This window comes from Manacus vitellinus, unplaced genomic scaffold (assembly GCF_001715985.3).
Source record: "Manacus vitellinus isolate BGI_N305 unplaced genomic scaffold, ASM171598v3 scaffold_1_pilon, whole genome shotgun sequence".
In the NCBI taxonomy this organism is placed as follows: Eukaryota; Metazoa; Chordata; class Aves; order Passeriformes; family Pipridae; genus Manacus; species Manacus vitellinus.
Window position 1 is genome coordinate 35,227,500 of NW_021939396.1, and position 17,644 is coordinate 35,245,143.

Below are 17,644 nucleotides of genomic sequence, written 5' to 3' on the forward strand. Positions count from 1 at the left end.
GTCTGTATATTTTCCTTAGGACCTTTTCTTAAGTGCTTTGCATAACAACTTCATTTTTTCTGAATAATGGCATCTGCACAGTCACATTCTCATTACTTCTTCCTTCACCATTAGGGACCCAAAATACCACTTATTGAATGAAACATCATTTTTTTGTGTTTTCTGTGACATATTGGAGATAGAAGACTTTGCTTGTATCTGCTGCTGTATACCTCTTTTAGAAGACAAAATAATTGAACACTGCAGTCATTCTCAAACATTTTGTCAAAGTAGAGTAGACTTTTGGGGTCATTGTAGGTTCTAATGGAGACTAATACATTATTAACTTTACTTTTTGGACTTGAGAAGACTATTAAAATGCTGTGGTCCTGTAAGCCATTCTCTTATTCTTCACAGTCTCACCAACAGCCTGTTAGGACCTCAGTTTGGGACACATGACTTAGATGGAAAGGGAAGACTAAGACATATCTAGCTCCTGACTGAGCTACAGATGTCTTGGAAAATCTAGTCTTAAACTAGCTAACCCTGTAGCTGACTTTCAATAGTGGGAAGGATTAATCCTGGGAAGATCTTGCTGATGCCACTATGAATAGGGGTAGTACAGAACAAATGAGATGTCAGTGCAGGAAAATTATAGAAAATACTGATTTTGCATTGCACAGAAAGAGAGGCTACTATTCTAAGTTAAAATACAATTTATCTTCCTCTCCAGAATGCCTAGCTCTTTCCAGGATCTGATTTCTCTTGTCTGTTAATTCTTGATAATTTTATACCTCCTTGACAAGAAGCAGAATAGATATCAAACTCCTATGTATTATGCATCTCAGCACTTTTATATTTGAATCCAGATACTGTGTTCTGAATTTCCACTTTTGCTGTATAATTGGGTCATCAGGTTTTCCATTAAAATGCTTAACGGAACATTACAATTAAACTGTAAATCTATTACCTCTTGCCTGAGCATGTTTATAATGTTCTTCTTTAGTATCTTGGATGAAAACATTTTCTTTATAAAAGATTAATTAAAAGAATAAGATATGCTTTCTATAGTAATTCACTAAAATAATTTTTAAATGCCATGAATACCATAAAATTAATTAAATTCATCCTGCTACATTTTGAGAAATATACATTAATCCAAAATGGCTATATTTGTACCCTCCTTTGAAATTGGTACCCATATATTATTCTCAGAGTATTCAAGTTTCTTAATCTAGTTTGGAGTTGACTGACCATTACAATTAATCAGCAGTTTGCTATTTTAAAGTTAAAAACTGGTTAGAAGGCTCTTGTAGGATTTGCATTATGACTAGCAGACATTTTTTTACCTTACAGGGATGATGTGTTTGCTCCTGTTGGAAATGTAGGCTATTAAAGGTTATTATTCTTAGAAAGAGGAAATGCTTAGTTAAACAGCTTTGAAATTCACTGACAAAGTCTGTCCTTTCCCACAAGATGAATGCATGGACACCTCAGTAGGAGTCTGCCCCAGCCCCCACCAAGTGCCCCGCAGCTGTCCACAAGAAGGTGCTGGAAAAGGAAGAAGCAGATGGCCAGGTACACAATTATTTCAGCCTGGAATATAGCATAATAATCAGTCCATGTAAGGACATCATTAAAGTAGATCTGTTTTGGAGGCTATGAAACTGAGGGTGCAAAACATCTTTCCATCAGTGTGGGTTCCCATCCAAAACGAGAGAGGCTTTACCAGATGACAAATGTAAACAACAAATAACACTGGGTTGCACACAACCCCCCAAAAAATTTCAAGTCAAAGGTAAAAAACATCTAGGTCAGAAAAGGCATGTTTATGATTCTATGATGACTCTGGAAAAAGGATATATTTCACATTATCATTTGTACAACTTACAGGTGTTGTACTTTTACCTATATAAATATTGCACAAGTAGACATATATATACATGCATACATGAGAATATATGTGTAGACTGTATGCATCTGTGTCCAGACACATGTGTGCAAGTATGTGTGAGAGAGAAGACAGTTGTAACAGAAAAAAACAGAAAGACTTCTTACTTTGAGTTGTTTATTCTCAGTAGAATAACCATAGAAACAGATGAGGCGTCCATAGTTTTCGCAAGATATGAAAATTGATTTTCAAATTTGTGGTAAAGAGCTGGGGCAATATGTTACAATCAGGTTAAAAGACAGACACTCCATTGGCCCCAGTAGATTCCAAGGGAAGATGGGCACTTGTAGGCATCACCTCAAAATGTGGATATTGAAACACCATAGAGGAAGATAGAAACACCAAGCAAGACCCTCTTAGCCTGCAAGCTTTTCACGTTAGGTATGCAGTTATTGTTTTATAGTATATGCTATCTGAAATTATACAAAAACATTTTGCTGAAATATCAACCACTGGTTTTATGCTTAACGTCAGGATTACAAAATGTGATGTAATGAATTATTCATTTTATTTGACTTAATGCAATAATTTTCCTCCCTATGTAAAGCCTCTGTAAATAGTGTCCTATATTGCTACAGTTTTGAAGAACTTAATACTAGAGCAAAAAACACCTAGCATTAACTGACAATGAATTAGGATCATTGTCACTTAGAAAAAATACTTTGGCTATTTAATTCTTGATCTTCTGGGTACCCAGTTTCAAAGAGCATTTTTGAAGTACACAAAATGTATCAACCTTGAAAACAGGAAATAAAGATGGGTGAATTTTAGGCAGTGACATTGAATCCATCTTTCTGCTGTAAGCCCAGCTGTAATTGGAAAGCAGTTCTGGCTCTTATAAACATTCAGTCAGAGAATTCTGATAAGCTTTCATAATTTACTCAGATCAAACCTTCCTACAAAACTACAAGCCTCAGGACAATGGTCTTGTGAAAATGCATGTTTCTCAGTGTACTGTTCTTGCCAACTTACATGCTAATTTACTTTCTTGTTAACATGTGAATGAAGAAGATAAAATAAAAAAAGATTTGTCAAACCACAGTGTTTGCTGAAGAAGATTCACTTTAATGACTCAAAGTTATCAGAACCAATGTCAGAACTATGGAGAGGAGTCAAAAGACTTTTGCTGGACCTCACAAAGAAGCTTAGTCTATGCAGTAAAAATAGAGCTCATCATATTTAAATTGTGACCCTTGGACAATATCTACTACCTGATGCCAAACCAAAACATAGGATACATTTATGCTATTAATGGGTGACTTCATTTTCCAGTAGCATAATGCCAGCACATAAATGAACTATCTTTTTTTTTTTTAAACATAGTTAGAGGCTGCAGTATATATAAATGGTGATAGAATCTTGAGTCTTTTCAAAGTCTAATTGCTCTTAAGACAAGCACAACATCAAAATAACAGCAATAGAAAATACAGGTGTGACAGTAGAAAGGAGTGCTTCTATGAAACTCCTATGCTGCTTATGACAAAATCATAACTTTGTGTTTGTTTCTCTGTTCCACAATTCACTACATTACTGTAACACTCAGGAGGAGAAAGTTGACAACTCATTCCTGCATTCAGTGTTTGCAACAGTGCACTGCAGTGTCCACTCCACAAAACTACAATAGCATTTTCAAATCAAACTGTCCTCAGGCAGTAGCATTTGCTACATATTTTGTTTTCTGCCATTTCTCTGAAATTCCCATTCGCTCCTGCTCTGCAGCAGTCTGGGGAAACACCAGTTCAGCCATAGTCGTTATTGTGTACTTTTATTATTAATCACATTCATGATGCATTTGAGCTACATTCCAATCAAAATTGTGAACTGGCCCAGAAGATGCAGCAGTCATGTCATTTTGTATCAGCAGCTTCTCTTTTATTCCAATACCACTCTGACCTTCAGCAATAGTGTCATGTGCTTCTATAATGGTTCTCATTGCCTCCTTTCTCAAGCGCCACAGCTCCCTAGAGACTATCTGCATGGGAAGATAACTTTAGGAGCCTCAAGGGGTCTGCTTTCTGTTTGCTCCTATACTGGCTAAAAAACAGTAAAAATCCCATTTGTCCAAATCCAGGGGTTTTTCTTTTTTTTTTTTTCTTTCTTTTTTTTTTTTTTTTAATTCTAGAGCACAGAGCAACACAGCCTCTGCTTTAAGTTTCTCAGCAAAGCTACCGCCTAATTACTGCCTGCTGAGTAGTGCAGTTAAACACAATCAGTCAAAAAGCCTTAAAGATACAATATCCTTTTTCATGAACTGTCTGCTTGTCAATTCGAAGTCGCCCTCCTGCTTTAAATCAACCAACCACAGAGCTGTTATGAACAGCAACTGATTTTCCATGCAGTGCTGCAAAACAAAATCACACCGTATCCTATTTTTAATGGTCACAGTTTTTCAACTGCATAACAAGAGGTAGCTGGCACCGCTGAGCTGAACCATATCAAAAATGGGTTCAAGTAGAAATAGCACAGAATCCTTGAAGAATACAAGTACAGACCCAATTACACATGCATTGTGATGCTCAAAGCCAATTACGGCAAATAACAGTGAAACATTGATTCTACCTTCATAGCTGCATTGTAGATATTGGTTGTTTTTATTTTTTGTTTCTGCAAGATGCAATGAAATAGTTTTTAAGGTTCACATCCTAAATATTATTTTATTAATGCACTATGTATTTACACATAAAGGCTTTTAAAAACAGAAATAGCGAAGGAACGCCAGCCTTTGTCAAGTTTACATCAGTGTGGGCAAGGTGAAATAACTTTAAACTTCTGTAGATATTTTTCTATTTGAACGTCAGACACAGGTATTAGGAACACATACAAGGACACAGCACATAGAAGCACCACTATAACATTTTAAAGATTTGGTAGTGTGCAACTTCCAACATGCTTGGTACCTTGGATAGTTACCGATGTTCGCCAATTCCAACCTGTTCTCATCAAAGCAGTTAAGTTATAAACCTCTTGGTAACTGGAAATTTTCTATTAACTTGGTAACAATTTTAAATACAGTGAGTCAAGAAAGTACAAAATGTACTAATATAGACAAAACAAAATGCAAAAGGACATTAAGCTTTTCACACTTAATACTGTCAGTATTGCTATGAGTTTCAGATGTACTCTGTCAGAATTGGTTTTACTCCGTTCTAGTGATGTTGGACACTAATTACGTCACAACCATCAGGACATATTTAAACTTTTTAGCATTTGTCACCTTAATTTAAGTGATCTTAGAAAGAAGCCTTTTTTATCTTCGTGAAATATATTTCTCTAGCCATTTGCTCTCACAGCACTACCACAAAGCAGAGTAAAGAGTTTGCCCCATATAATGAGTACTGTTTAGAACATTATTTCCACATCTGTAGTATTGGCTGGGGCAAAGACAGGATGAAATGGAAAGGGAAAATATGGAACAGACACTCATCTGACTGAATGGAATAAAATCTCCACAAGTGGCTTTAACAGGAGTTACTGAAAGTCCTCTCTTGCACCTTACTTGTTCATTATCTCAGAAAAATTCGATTTTCTTTTAAGAATAATTATATTCTTAAATTTCTTAAATGTATAATGCGAGATTTAGACATAAAGATAGTCTATCTTTATATTTTCTCCTGAATATGCAGATTTTTTTTATTCTTATATATCTCAATCTCAAATTGACTTTTTTGTTCTCAATCTCTTCTCAATCTCCATCAATCTCCAAAAAAAACTCTCAAAATACTCAGTCTTGCCTCCACAGTAATATAATATTATGTTGGGAACGGTACTTGTTCAAAACTTCTTAAATATTTTATATAACAACAAACCCAAAGACTCACATAAAACTGTAAAAATAAAATAATATTTACAATAATTTATACTTGCAAAAATGCATTGATTACAGTTAAAATATCTTTAACAGTACATATGCCGATATGAGGTATAAAATTCCATGAAATTAGGAGGAAGAGTGTAATGAAAAACACACGAATTGGAAGTAAATTAATATATATGCATTAATTGATCATGGAAATTAAACTTTAGAATGGAAAATATGTAATACATTGCCACGGCCCAAGGGAAAAAGGGAAAGGGACGCGGCACCACACAAAAGGGTTCAGGCGCAGCTGAAAGTCCGGGTGCAATGCCAGTTTATTAAAGGCAAACAGGGACTTATATAGGGTAAGGGTGAGGGGAGGATTCACAACTGGGGTGGAGCATGGTATTGACAACCAAGGGTGAGACAGGATTGGGAGACAGGGGAAAGGTGGGTGTGACTTATGGGTATCCAAGGGAAAGGACCAATGGGGGCTCACTGCACTGCGACAACTCTCAGCCAGTGACAGAGGAGCGGGAAAGGAGGGGAGAACAGGGGAGTAAACAACTTTTGGCGGGAAAATCTGAGGGACTGAGGGGAATAACACTGGGGTACATTAAACTTAATATAAAACCAATGATGAACTGAGGACTAACGGTCAGTCCAATAAGATATCAGTCCATTCAAGCTCCATAAATGTCTCTCCATGCTTGAAATCTCTCCCATTCTGATTTTCCGTCCTCCTCAATACATAATTTCGTTTCCATGGATCTTGACTGAAATATTTCTGATCTACTACTAAAACTAACTAAAAAAGAAGTGAAAACTGTGGATATTATTACCATATAAACTGTTGAAAGAGTTGTTATCAGTGTGCAAGCACAGGACTAATATTAAAACATACATACAGAAGAAAGTATTGTTTTAGAGGAAAGGCTTGGAAAACTAATGGGATTCCTTACACATTCACAGAAATGCACTTACAGCAGCACACTAATAAAGAGCAGCAGTAAAAAGAATTGTATAAAGGACTTGCAATAATCTGATTTTGTGGTTCTGGATCAAAATAACTTTGATTGAAATATCCATTACTTTTAGAAACCATTTCAAAGCAATGAAGCATAATATTTATATTAAAGGTATACATTCTTCCACGCAAAAATATTTTCCGTATTTGTTTTAATTTTTCTCCCCCAAATTTCTAATTTTGCTGAGGGTATAAAGGATAAGAGGAAATAAACAAGCAACCATCACAAATATGTTTCCTAAAATTTTCGTAGGATGGTTTTGGGCATTCACAGACCTACTATAAAGGAAGGCAGGACAGTCAGAGGGCATTTCCCAACTACTCTGAGCCAACAGAGGCAACAGGCAGAATAAAGGGGACAAATGCATTGACCAATCTGTCTCTCAGTGTGTAACCAGTCTATATCAGCATGACAGAATAGTTTGGGTTGGAAGGAACTTCTAAAAGCCATGCAGTCCAACCCCCCTGAAATGAGCAGGGACATCTTCAACCAGATCAGGTTGCTCAGAGCCCTGTCCAAACTGACCTTCAATGTGTCCAGAGATGGGGCAACATGAGTTTAAGTGATGTATTTCACAGACTAGGACAATTATGGAAGAAGAGAATAGGTTGTTCAATAGTTTGGATGACCTATGGTTTGGACCACCTAATGGTTTGGACCATCCTATGTTTTCTGCACAGGATACCACTTTGGAGATCCTCTACACCTTTGGTTACTTTGGATACTCATGGGGCCCACACCACCACTGAAGAACAGTTCTCTAGTCATATGTCTCAAGGGCCAGTTTACGTACCAGGGAGAACTCTTGAGATGTTCTTTCAGATTTTTTCAAACCACAGCTGTGGCAACTAATAAAGTCACTGTACTCAAATTCTGAAGAAAAGCTGTCCTGAATTACCCTTCTCCATTTAGAGGTTACCTAAGGATGCCTGAGGCCTATATGAGGCTGACAGCTTGATAGAACAATCATTAATTCTCTTAATTGCAAACTCTGTTCCTAAATCAAGGCCACAAAAAAAAAGTTATTTCAAGTTATATAAAAACTCTCCAGATTTTGCATTATTGTATTGTTACTTGGGACAAAAACAATAAAAGGCTGACACAAATGTAAAATTTTGCAAAATACCCAATTTTAACTTGTAAAATAATGATCAGATTACTTTTGAAGTTACACAGTACTATTTATCAAGGATGATGGATGCAATGTATGGCAATGAAACTCTCTTACCTTACTTGAATTCTAGTTTAAAGCAACAACTGCAAGTATCTTCTTGAGCCATGGAGACATGCAGAGGGACCATGTGACAGAAAGGTTTCAGGAGCACATGAAGTAATTTCAAATAAAATATTAATGAAATAACATGATAAAAAATAGGGCTATAATATTTCCATAAAAAAAAAAAAGGAAATAAAACTACATACTTTGAAACTGTACAAGAAACTACAATGATTTCCTAAAAAAAGGTATTTTGAAGTCTAGAGAGAAAAGAAGATTACCAGGCTCTTTCCTTGCCTAAAATTTACTCTTCAGTCATGCAAGACACTGAGCAATTTTTTTCTTATCTGTAAAAGCACTTAAACTGGAGCTTATCCTGAAGCACGTGAGAAATGCTACAGAAGTCAATAAGAAATGACTGTTTAAGTGCTTGAAGGTAAGCAACTATTAATGTGAATTGCTAAATAAGGCCATGGCGCTCAGATTTTTGGAGCATAAAGTTTCTATGTTATAACCAGAAAAGTCTTTCTAAAACATTATCCTACAATTATAAAAATAATGGCTTCTGGAATGAAAACAAATGAATACTTGTCCATCAGTTGTCAAAAGTCTCCGCTCTCCCTAGGTAGTGCTGTCTGGTGGGCCCATGGACAGGGATTCTGAATCCTGTCATTAGGGAGACCTTGGATAAGTTCTGAGACTCTGAAATAGGCCTGTGAAGCCATTAACCTTCAACCATGTAATTATACATCTTTAATAAGAATAATGAGTCAGGTTTACTTTTGAAATTAGTAAAAACAATAAAAGTCTAATATCTGAGTTCAAAGATTCAAAAGTATTATTTCTCCTGATCTTAATTTACATCAGCTCCTGGAAATGAGATTTGAAAGGTAGCTGCTCATTTCCTCACTCATGCTATGATCATGCTGGAGCTTGATGGTTGTTTACAACACATTTACTCATCTACACACCATATAGGAAAAATTATGTAATATGGTGGTAATAATTAGCTTTGACTGCAGGCAAACTCCAGAATAAAGGACTATATTCATGGCATTAAATAAATGAGGGGAGCTGTGACCTTTTTATAACTTACTGGGGTAATTTTAGTCTTCACAAATAGTTATAGCTATTAAGGAAATATTTCTCATACACTCACTTCCTTTTTCTTATTGCGGGTGTTAGTGCTACTATTTAATTTCAGACAGAGCAGCACATTGATTGCTAGGCACATCAAAGAGGACAATGCATATTCAGATGAGTAAGATTACTGCCATTATCTTAACGACCTGCTTACAAGACACATGGAGTTAAAATCAGAGAAATAATAAAAAAGTCAGCAATTGCATGTTTAAGCTTGTTTTAATTTTATTTCATGAACAAATGGGATTCCCGTTTGGAAACACTGAGAAATTAATGAATATATCTGCAGACAAATATTTATTTTTCTTTGAGATTGTAAGATTGGAACTTCCTGAAAATCAGATAATTCTATTTCCTACAACTGGGCCATTCTTCAGAAGAATTCATCAATTGCATTTAGATTTACATGTGAATTGTCATCCTGGGTCAAAGTCAGGTCCACCTTCTATCATATACTGTTTGGAAACACTTAGCACCCCAGAGGGAGATTTAAAAATCCTGCAGCCAGCTCATAAAAGTTATCTGACTCATACCCTAAGTCTTTTCCAAATTAATTACAGAATCAAGACTGCTTTTATCTCAAAGTGTAAAGTTTAACACTCATTACATCACATGCTTATAGCTAATTAGCCTGACACTGGACTGCTCTACTTATAAAATTTGATTCCTTTCTTAATTTTCTGAATTCTTAATCTTTGTAACATCAAGTGGCAATGGATTTCCCAGTATTCAAACGGTGAAAAAAATATTTTAACTTTCTTTAATTTTAACCTTATTGAATGTTCTCTTGTGTATTAGAATAGAGGCAATTAAATTGCTTTCTACCTCCTCTAACCGTTTGATATTTTATTCACTTTTTTTATGTCTTACAGGGTGACAAATCCATCTGTCAACATCTTTGCTACGTCAGTGCTACAGGAAACTGTAGGTTCGAATGCAACATCTTCTGTGGCATTAGTTGTTATGAATGGATATGAGAACTTGTATGTTGAGCAGAATAGTCAATATACATATGTCTCTCTAGTCTGTTTTTATAGTTTTAAGAACCCTTTGTAATTCATTTCCACAGAAGGAGTCGAGAGTTTCTTGCACAAGGAAACTTCCAACTGCTTTTACTTTCAGTCCTAGAAACAAGAATATAGAAAAGCTATATAACAGAAGAAGAAAGAAAGAAAAATAAAACTACCAGAGCATTTAACTGTGGACTGAATTTATGCAGATAATCAAAACTGATGTGGAAGTTTCAAGGTTGAAGATAATTCATACCCTGTTTCATGCACTACTTAGTGGCTCATATAAACAGGCCTCTTCAACTCTAATAACGTTGTCAGTTTAGAAACAATTAATAATATCAGCATCCTTTTTCTTGGTCACAACCTGACAGATTAGGGTGGATATAAACTGGAAGTGTTCACAATGTAGCTAAAGGATGTTCACAGCTGTGGTGAATCCTTGGTCTACCATTACTAACTCAAAGGTTGCATTCTTTCTAGAGGACATCAGCTTCCAGGACAATAAACACAGGCTTTCATGAGTTCAATACTCTTTAATGATTTTTTTAAAATAATGATTCGGAATTGAAAATAAAAATGGAATGTATTGAATGAATGTCATAGTTACAATAGGCTACTTTCCGAGGGGAGGACTATTAGAAAAATATGAAAGATGAGCCCTCTAGATCCCTTCAGATTAGAATATATGCAGGTGAATAAATGCATTATGATACGTGTAATTTCATACAAAAAGAATATAAAAAAAAAATTCCACTGTAGAAAAATGTGACATTTTCTCTAAACACTTCAACTCAAAGAATGTTACACAGGTTTTGCATATGAGCCAAAACTGGAAAACTCTTGCCAAAAGCTTTCTGGACTCTTTACTGGCACTGCAATTGCAGCTCCAAGCCTAGAATTCAGAGCAGTTACATGTCACTGAATTTTTGATGTGCTGATTTCAGACTGGCCCTATTTTGAGAAGGATGTCTTTTGTGAAACTTTTGAGATAAAACATATGCAGATAAGCCCTTTAGGAAGATGTATTCAGTGGTGGAGTGATCAGTCAACATTCATTTTGTGGCTGGTTACGGTACTAATTTCTGCATTAAGACCAAATTCTTGTTTAAATTCAGTGTTCCAGGCAGCATTCATACACTGACTCACTGAATGTTAAATGAAAGACTAATTTGAAAGCAAATAATAAATCTTCATAAATTTACTCTGATTCTTATTTTACATTCTCATCCCACATTTCCTACCAAATCCTTACTGGAGCTTTACGGCTTTCTGTTTGTTTAAAAACATTTCTATACAGAAATTTGGAGAAGGTCTTTAGGTCTTCATTCTTGGTGATACTGGTAGTTACCATTCCCTGTATCACTAAGTGAGAATCTGACTTTAGATTTTGAATGTCTGTGAAAAATAAAATAATTAACTTTCAGTTTATATCCTAACATGCACTGCCAGTTTATAACCCCAGCTATTTTGGTGAAGTAAAATTATCTTTCTTTAACTTCCTGAGGCTGAATATCCCCAAAACAACTGCTTAAACCTCTCTCTGAAGGATGATGTGCGCAGCTCCATTTATGAATCATTTTTATTATCTCTGTTAATAGGGTTGATGATGGTGCCTTGGACTCTCTTACATTGTTTTAAATCCCTTCCATTCTCTTTTTAGACTCAGCAGTGAAAAACAGCCAGAGGCAACAATTAGCTATTCAGTCCTTTCATATGCCCTTCCTAACCTGCACATTCTGTGGGCAGTCCACATGCACTGCAGATTGCAGCCAAGTGGATTCAGTCAAACTAACAGGCAGGAGACAGGAGACATGCAGCTTCCCCAGTACCACCTTGGCAAACAAGGGCTGTTCCTCCTATTAGCAAAGAGAAGTCTCACGCAGTCTTTTCTATTTACTATTCTTTGTTCTGGTAAAGGTCATTTCTTTTTACACATGATTTGTTATTCCCGTCTGCATCTAGTATATTTCCTTTAGAAATGACCTATTTTTAATCATAATAATGCATTTCACTTACATATTATTGTCCAATAACAGGCGTACTTTGGAGTTTAACAGCACTGCTTCTTTCACTTCCCATCCAACAACTACTGAGGCATGTCACTTTATTGAACTGTAACATGTACTCCTCTTTAATACCCTGTTGTTTGACCAGCTTTAGATAAACTGCATATATTACCTGAGTGCTTATACACTCAAGCATAATCTCATGAAGCCGATGCTGAGTGGAGCGCAGTACCTGCCAGGAAATGTAAACCATGGAAAAGTATTGACTTGACTACATTGTGATTTCAAGATATCATGGTTTTAAATATTTAGAAGTTTCTTCTAAAGAACAACAATGCAATTTGAAAAGAATTTTGGGACTTTCAGCATTTGAAAAGATGTCAGGGAAATTGGTCTGCAAATTTTCTTCTGAAGAGGTGGAAAAATGTTATGTATCCAGAGATGTCTCTGTACTTGCTAGTCTGGTATTTAAAATATTGATTACTCTATGAGGTATTTGGGGAAATTATAATATTGTGGTGTTTTTTAATTTTTCTTTCCTAAAACACTTTTCTTGTTTTTATATTTCTAGACAGGCTAGAATTGAAGCCATTTCTCTTGGCAGGGAAAGGAGGAAAAGAGAAGCGATTTAGAGGACCCTGAGGGGATATTGAGAGTTGGTAAGGCTTATAAGACTTATATTTTCAGAACACATCATTTAAACACAAGAGAGTACCAAGATTGGTCACTTGGAATGAGCTGTCATTCCGTTGGTACCATCAGTTCAGAACAAACATTTTAAAAAGCCACAAATCTTTTCCTCTTTTCATTAATTTTTGAAGAACCAACATATTTCACGAGATTTTTCTTTTTGTATTTTTGAGTTAATTGTATTATAAGTTCCGAAAAAAATGCAAATTTCATGCAAATTAAAAAGGTATGTCTTTGTTTGTCATCTTATAGACATATTTTCTCACTAGATTTATTTCTATCATTAATGAAATGGTTCTACGTACTGCAGATTTTTTTATATCTAGTTGTTTCCATACAAGAAGCTAAAAACAAACAAACAAAAAATATAAAGGCTTTTGAGGTAAAAAGATTTTATGAAGAACCCACAGGAATAAAAGAGCTGTTAAGAGATATTTTACAAGAGTACCACTGGGGAGCTAAGCAGGATACTTGAGCAAAAAAATAGATACCAAATGTATTTAAGTAGAGAAGAACATGGACCCTTTAAACTCATTTACAGGAGACACTAAAGTGTTCTCTGTCCATGCTTCACGTAATATAACAAACAGATTGTGTACCCCTAAGTTCAGAATCCTCTATTCTTCTGCTCCTTAAGGGTGAATAGGCTACTAGGACTTTCATTTATAAAGTGTAAAATATTTCCCTCTTCTTGAAAGCACAAAATCCACAAATAAGATTTTTAAGGCAAACATAAAGCTCTCCCATTTGTGCGTCTTGCACGTCTTGTTGGCTTATGATAAAATATTTTCTTGAAATCCCTTTGTTTTACACATGTTTATAAACATTTATATTCTATGATGATTTTCTTTGGAGTTGAAATGTCTCTGCATTCCTAAATACATATTTATGTGGGTTGGGTTTGCTATCTTCTTGATTCCCAACATTTAAACCCCTTGCAGTCTCAACCATGACATTCTTAGGTTTCATAAAAAATATAAGCAATCAAGTCCATCCCCGGTTGTTGTTGCATGTACAGTTGTACATATTTCAAAGCCTGGACACTTTCAGTAAGATCTAGAACCAATGTTTTGCAAATTCTGCTTCCCATTTTTACCTCCTTTACAGATTTGGGAAAAAAGGCCTGTCTGGTCTTTTAATTCTCTCGCACAGCCCAGTAGAATAAGAACTGTTTAAATTCTTGCTTCTTGATCCCCTCACAGTGAAGCTGTAGAAAGATCTGGACCTAGAACCATACTCCTTCTCTAGAAATTTTGAGGAATGACAAATGAGAACAGATATATCCTTTTCATATTCATTCTATTTTCCTATATCTATATTCCTATCTCTATTTTCTCTGGAGTATGTTGTCAAATCATATGCGTCCCTTTAGGAACCTGGAAAAAGACTTTCCTAGTCTGAACTGCAGTTAAAACCTGCAGTTTTCTGAATTTCTGAGGAACACATTACTGTAAAACTTGCCTTTCTCCAAGTCATCTCCTAGCTCTTAGCTGAACTATTTAGTATCTTCCTCTCCTTTACATATATCTGCTGGGAGGTGCAAAATTTGTTGTGATAAGTCTCCACTTTCAATCTCTCTGCATTTCTCTCTCTACTCCTACCCAGCCTATTTAGAGAACACAAACTTTTTTGAATCCAAAGACATAAGACTGAGGCCTATTTTGAAAATAAAAATAAAAAAAGCACCTATCTCCCTCCAGAATAAGCTAGCAAGGCGTTAATATAGAATCAACAGTGGAACACCTGCTGCTTTTCAGAAGATATCCCTCATGTGACCAAAACTAGATGAAGGTAGGAAGTTCATTTCTGAAGGGAATTGCCATTTAGTGGTGTTGGGAAGAAAAGGAAGTGTTTGAAAACATTAATTTCATCATTAGTGTAATTTTTGTGACTTCTTAACGCAGCTACACCCCTATACGAGTTAAAAGTAAACCTCCAGCAGCAGCTCACTCTAAGTCAGAAGTCACCTAGTGCATGTTTCCGGGGTAATTATGATCCATGATATATTTGTAGATCTTTATGGGACATTGGGATAAAAATTATGAGCAAAATCGAAATGAAGAAAGGAAGAAAGAAATATTTTGCTGTCACTAAGGCACGATGGCCATGTATGAGGAAGCAAGACACACTGTCCTACATGCTTCTCCTAAATACCGAGGAACTCATAGAAGCACTCTGCTTCCCTCTGCTCTTGGGATAAAATATTTTGCACTTTCAAAGTCAAGAAACAAAGAAGAAATATCTTTATAAAATTACTGAAGTGCCCCAAGCAAAATTTATTTGGTCTCTATAAGTCTTGAGTAACACAAAAAGAAATCAATAAAAAGTATGTATAACGAAAAAACAAACTAAAAATGCTACCACTTCCTACAAATCTTGTTACAACTATTATTTTACTTTAGCTTGGGAGATATACAGGTAGATTATCTGATTTTCCTCCAGAACACTCAGATTTCACTTAAAGCTGACTTCTAACAGATGCAAAAAATTTTCCAAACAGTCACTCTTCAAAAACTCTTATTAAAAACAATGATTTTAATTACATTATTAGTCCAACTTGTCTTGCAGAAAAGGAGTGAATGCCAAACAAGTCCAATTCCTTGAAGAGAAAAGGGGCTAAGGAGAAACAAAAATATGCTTATCCTTAGCTAAGGAGAAGAGAGCTAAGAGCTAATCAGGCACAGTTTGCTGGATGCATTTATTTACCTAATAATGATTTTTACTCTGTAATTTCTCAGCTCGAGAATGAAATACAAGCAACATTCTACTCATTATTCTACTAAATACATTAAAAAAGTTCCCATATTGCCAGTCAGTCCAGAGGGAATTTCTTTTACTCTCAGAGGGAAAGAGTTCTTACTGATTCCATTGATAACGTAGGAAAGAACTTATTGCAAAACAATTTGGAAGACTCATTTGTTTTGCAAGTAAAACCTTGCTATTTCTAGCCCTCCTCAAAGATTTGAAACATGCTACATGTAGAATATACAGTTATTGCATTGTGTAAGTACAAGATATAGTTCTACATATTAGGTGAGATTTGACACAAATGATGATGACAACTTCATACTCAACCTTCATCACAGGTCTTAATCCAATTACTCCCAGTTTTAACCGATGTTAAGTACACTCAAAGTTGATGGGAGTACTTCAAAATGATCAAGAAAGTGAGGAAAGGTTCTTGTACTCTCAAAAAAATTTGTAAGACTGTACAGATAAATCAGAGCTGTAAACATAACTCCTCTGTTTGCTTTTAGTGCATTCATTATTTAACACGGATTTGAAACAAATGCTTCTATTGCTGTCTAAACAATTAAATAGTTTTGAAACTTTTTCAGCTTCTTTGTACGATGTAGGTTTATCAGCTGCCTATCCGAGGCCCATTAGCTATTTTAAGAGCCTAATTCCCTTAGCATATTTTATGTGTTAGCAGAATGATGTATATTACATTCGTAATTAATTCTGAGCTGGTATAATAGTAAGAAGAATTCTCTCATATAAAAGAGATAATAATTTCAAGACCTTAAATAAGGACATAAGGACCTTATGTAAGCTTTTTTAAACTTCCGAACTAAAAATGCAGCTATGCTTTTGTCCTATTATTACACTCAAATGACACTGAAAGATTTGTATTAATAAAAAGTAAGAGATTAAACAGACAGACATAATATCACATGGCTGTAATTTAAGAATTAACCATTTATTATACAATACATTCCCTTTCGATTCTACATATGTACATAATTAGTTTATAGAGGGATTTACCTGAAAAGAATAGTCTTTGAAGATAAGTATTCTTTAATTGATGATACTTTTAAAGGGATGCAATGTTTTAAATTAAATTACATTAAATGCTTTTGTGTTTACTCTGCATTAAACCCTATTTTATTTATTGTCATCTTCCCAGCATGGTCTCATCATGGTTCAAGAGGACTGCTAATGCTATGTATATTATGCTGCACTGTCCTCTAATTGACCTTGTTTGTGCAACGGAATGGCTGCCTTTCTCAAGCTGCCAGCTCTTTATTGCTGCATTTTGACCATGCACTAGTGGCTCTTTGTGCTGCTTTTGAGTTCAAGAATCAATACTGCATTCCCCACAGTCAATAAAGGAAGCTGACAGCATGAATTAACTGAGTGTAGCCAGTTGCATGGAGGGCCATTGTCTTTAAGGAAAATCCGGATGATTACAAGCCTCCATTGCTTAGTGGAGATTTTAATGTGAAGCGCAAGGTTGCTGTAATTTAATTTTGGCCTGCTGCTCTGACACACTCCCCTTTGCTACTGCTTCATGGAGTCGAAGCTATTAATGGCTGTAGACCAAAACACATAGGGAGACAAAGGCAAATAGTTACAGTCTCGCTTTAGCAGCAGTTACTTCTGATTTAACAGCAATATTTCTTTTGCATTTACTGGAATTGACAGGAACTCCTTTTTTTCTTCTTCCCTCCCAGTCTGTTCCCTGTTGAATTCCTACATGTAAAATAAGCCATATGAGAGCAAAATATCTCAACTACAGTACCACAAGGTGTCACGTCCTGAACTGACACCTAAAGGAAGTTTGCACATGCGACAAAACTGGAATTATATGCAATGTCTAGGGTTCTCTCCCCTATAGTCTTACTGAATCATCTAGTAAGAGATGCTGTTTAGCCACAGCTACTGAAGTAGACTGTTGCAAAAAACTATCCACAGAAAAGGCATGTTAAGTAAATGCAAAGTTAACAGTAGGACTTCTGCTGCTAAGAGCAGAAATGAGATACTTTTTATTTAAAAAAAGAGTAATGGCTTCTATTCAAGAGGCTTTGATATTGAAATCTGT